The sequence below is a fragment of the Gossypium hirsutum genome, chromosome A06 (assembly GCF_007990345.1).
Source record: "Gossypium hirsutum isolate 1008001.06 chromosome A06, Gossypium_hirsutum_v2.1, whole genome shotgun sequence".
Lineage (NCBI taxonomy): Eukaryota > Viridiplantae > Streptophyta > Magnoliopsida > Malvales > Malvaceae > Gossypium > Gossypium hirsutum.
In genome coordinates, this window is record NC_053429.1 from 23,178,735 (window position 1) to 23,183,497 (window position 4,763).

The 4,763-nt window shown below is 34.1% G+C and overlaps 1 long non-coding RNA gene across 1 annotated transcript; it reads right to left on the minus strand.

The window, feature by feature from the left end:
* Positions 1 to 2,225: 2,225 nt before the first annotated feature.
* On the minus strand, positions 2,226 to 3,472 carry LOC121230702 (uncharacterized). Its single transcript, XR_005928786.1, has 2 exons — positions 3,401 to 3,472; positions 2,226 to 2,407 (listed from the first exon to the last, which is right to left on the minus strand). It is a non-coding gene; the product is annotated as an uncharacterized lncRNA (long non-coding RNA).
* Between the last annotated feature and the right edge of the window lie 1,291 nt (positions 3,473 to 4,763).

A 4,763-nucleotide genomic window follows, 5' to 3' on the forward strand; every position in this document is an offset into this window, starting at 1 on the left:
TGTAAGCCGATTGCTTCACTCTCCTAATCTTGGTTTGCATTCTCAGTAAACGAGTTGCATTTTTTTTAAACTATGTGTATGAACAATATTGGTTAATAGAATTTGGTTATAATGCAGATTTGTGCCAAGAAGCTTGAAATTAGTCTTTGTTAGCGGTTTAAGTGGGCTAAGCCATATTTAGTCAATCAAGGCAAGTATTAGTAATTGTTTTGGAATAAGTATTAATAGGGGTTGTTAACCCTATTGTCAATGAGTAATAGAATGACTTGATTGAATGTAGGTTTTGGTGCTCGTGGGCTATTCGCAAATTTTCAAGAACAAGGTGTGTAAAAACACTGTATCTATTTGTAAATTGGCAAAAGCCGAGATAAGTGCCAACAACACCACACGGGTGTGTGCTCGCCTGTGTGGTAGTCTGAATGCCTAAACAAGGGCTTATGAATGTTGAGGCCATCCATGAGCGATTCCATGGGCCGAGGCCGTTTTGGGCCATTTTGGGCTGAATTGGGCAGTATGAGCCCATGGGCACATGGGCCCCATACGGGTAAACCACATTGACGTGTGGTAAATATTGGTCCAAGCTGTGTAATCCACACAGCCAATGCCATTTCTGGGCTAGGTGGGCCACATGGGTGTGTGGGCCCGCATAATGGGCATTGGGCCCATTTTCACTGTTTGACTGTTAAGGTTGCATGGGTCGCTCGAGATGATTGTGAACCTTTTATGGGGCCGGCAACCATACCTAGACCTTAAATTGATAAATGACTATTATGCCCCTGTGAGGTAAAATGACTATTATGCCCTTATAAGATGTATGACTGATTGAGCATGTCATTTTATATATTTTGCATGCATGTATGATATTATGATATGTTGCATGGGGATGTGATTATTATGATTGGAGGAAGTGTACTGTACTGGTAGCTCTACTTCAAATACTGTTTAGTGCCGCAACCGGTGATATTTTGGAGTGTAGGGATGGGTGGGTTGATTTTATCCCCACATGGAGTGTAGGGTTGGACGGAGTGGAGTGTAGAGGCTGGTTGGGTAGGATTTCTGATTGCATATCTGTATGGTTACCAACACTGAAATGGGCTAAGGCGTAAATGGAACTGAACTGTTACTGATACGGGCTTAGGCCTAGGCTGTATATGTTTACTGCATGATTGACTGTTTGTTTATCAAGGGATTACACACTGAGTTTTCGTAAAATCACCCTTCTATTTATTTGTGCAGGTAATCCCCAGTCTTAGGCGGATCGCTGCTGCGAGGGACTCAAAGGTGACCACACAACTGCACTTGCTTCCATATTTGCCTTTAAATGTACAAGTAATCTAATTTGGGTATTTGTTTATGTAATAAGGCCTCTTTAAATTTTTAACTTTTAATTTGGGGTTTTATTTATTTTGATTCATATCTGTTAGTAGTAGGACATGAGTTTTCAAAAAGATAAATGTTTTTCAAAACACCACGTTTATGAAACATATTTTAAAAGCTTCTACAACAAACCATGTTTTAAAAGCCTAGCTGAACTTATATCATACTTATATCAACCCACATTTTCTTTCAAATTAGATTTTTAACCACCTATTTTACAACTTTTACAAAAAGGTCCTTTTTAGGTGTTTTCATGAAAAATCACTTAGTAAAAGATGTTTATCATGCGTCAAACTTTCATATTCCTCCATTAAACACCAAAATACATGCATGTCACATATGGGTAAATTTTTAACATGAACCCTAGCTCAAAATAATGGTAGAAATAGCTAGATCATGCTTCAAGGATTTCAAAAACATAAAGAACATTAAAAACGGGGCTCGAGTGTACTTACAATCGAGCTTGAAAGGATGAAAAAAACCCTAGCTATGGACCCTTGAAAATTTTGGCTAAGGAGGAGGAAGATGGACACAATTTTTTACTTATTTTTCCCTTTTTATTTTTTTATTAACAAAATGACAAAATGTAACACCCCTAACCCGTATCCGTCGCCGGAGGGGTAAGGAATATTACCAAATAAGTACGAAAATTCATTTGACAATACTCAGGTAATTTTCGATAGCATACCATTGAATTCGAATTTCGTTTATACACTATGCAAAGCAATCTTCTCAATTTAAATAGTACCTTAATTCATTCCGAAGTTTAATTCACATCAAAACATTTAAAACATTAATCAATTATCATCCACAAATACACATTAATTTTGTGGAGCGCATATAATAACTTAACAAGCCATTTTCGCATGGCTATACATATAAACATCACCAAAAAGATACGTAATTAACATCAAAAGTCAATCCTATACATGCCATTATCAAGGTTCATTTACAAGAGTACCGAAAGGTTTAGATAGTGTGGACGACTTCGACTTTGGATCTCCCGAGTCCGATAGTTCACGAACAAAATCTATAAAACAGGGAATGAAGGCAAAAAGAGTAAGCATTTCGATGCTTAGTAAGTCTTAAGTAATGAAATCATTTATAACTAAAGCATAGCATTCATAAGGCTCATCATCTTTCTGACTAAATGTAGTCATGATTAAATATACCCCTATTGTTCATACATGTCATCTTAAATTTTTCCTTAAACACGAATTCGTATATAGATAATCTATTTTTACCCAACTAACCTCATAATTATGCCGAATACATCTAATTCGATTACAAGGCTAAATAAATGCAAATACGCAAAAATCACATACTTATGTTACTTCACACTTCAACCCATATACTTACATGCTCATAGTCAATCTTAACTTAATTTCAATGTATATACGGTGCATACCTGATCATCTTAGGGTTGTAAGCCCATCAATAGAAATTATTACGACAAGATCGCACATTTCCAACCCAATTACCTTCAGGATTTAGCCCGGATGTAACAACCAGCACAAATGCCTTCGGGACTTAACCCGAAAATAGAAACCAGCATGAATGCCTTCGAGACTTAACCCGAAAATAACAACCAGCACGAATGCCTTCGGAACTTAACCCGGGAATAACAACCAGCACGATTGCCTTCGAGACTTAACTCGAAAATAACAACCAGCATGAATGTCTTTGGGACTTAACCCGGATATAATCCTCAATTGTCATGCACAAAATATATTTATATTATAAATCATTAACAATTTATTTACATTATTAGATCACAAACACAACATAATTATCCATCATTCCATTTTCGGCTCAACAGCTCATACAAATAACACGATTCTGTTTCACTACTCTACATGATTTTCTATAACCATTCGACTACAAGCCGATGCACTACCCATTTATTTTAATATGTAAATCAAGAGAAACCTTCAGGTCACAATTTATTTATTGTGCTATATATATAAATATATAACATTGTTTAATCAAATCATAAGCTAAGTTCCATTACTCAAAGACTTACCTCGGATTTATTTGAACAACTGCGGATAGGCTACTCGATTGCTTTCTCTTTTCCCTTATTCGAAATTGCCCCCATGCTCTTGAGCTTTAATTCAACAAGTTTTAAACTAATCATTAATCGACTATTCAAATATTATTTTCAGAATATAATACATATATATTCGACTTTCACACATACAGATTATAGTAAGCTTATAAGAAAACATTAAGCAACTCCTTAACAAATTTTTATCTAAGATTACCTCATAATCACAAATTCACAATAAGCTGTCTTCCTAAGCAACAGTCACTAAATTATTTATAACTGGAGATACGAAACTCCAAATCAATTTCCATAAAATTTCCCTGAAAATAGACTCATATATCTTTTATCCATAAAATTTTAAGAATTTTTAGTTTGGCCAATCAATACAAAATTTTTCTTAAAGTTTCCCTTGTTTCACTGTTTGACTAATCTGACCACTCTTCACTACGAAATAAATTTCTCATTGTACAGGATTCAAAACATGTCCTTGTTTATTTGATTTGAAACTAGACTGATTAAAGAGTCTAAGAATATAAATTTAATCATTTTACTATTTTTATACGTTTTAAAGTGATTTTATAAAAACAGAACAGGGGATCTAGAAGTCATTTTGACTCTGTCCCACATTACTTCAATTATCTCATTATCGGCAATTCTTTTGCTTTTATAGTTTCTTTTATAAGAAACTAGACTCATCAAGCTTTAATTACATAATTTATTCAGCTTCTAACTTAACTCCCAAAATTTATAGTGATTTTTCCAAAATCACTTTACTGCTGCTGTCCTAAAGAGATTATTGCCAATTCACTCTTTCACACATTCTTTGTATACATATTATTTAATTATTTATCACCCTGGATATTATTAGCTAAATAGATCAATTGTACATATATACCACCAAGACCGTACCTAATAATTTTACTTATACATAACATTACTCAAATTCTTCGAAATCATACTAACAAAAATATCATGTACTATGCCGAACCTTTAGGAAATCAAGCACCTAATTTATCCATTTCAAAACACCTAATCGGCATTTGTTCAAGAAATTTAGCAAAGTCTATGTTCGACTATTACACATATGAGTATTAGAAATTATAGTTTTTAACAAGATCAACTTCTTTCATCAACAATTTTTTCATCAAAACTTAAAGATAAAAATCAAATTCCTTCCTTATCTACCATAACTGAATGTTCAATTCAACCATCCAAATTCAAAGTTTTGGCATGGGCTAAGTAAGTAGCATGATGAGTAACCTAAAAAAAACTAGAATTTCAAAAATCTAACTTGATTTACTAACCTTCCTTAGGTTTCAAATGGCCGAATGTTTGCTCC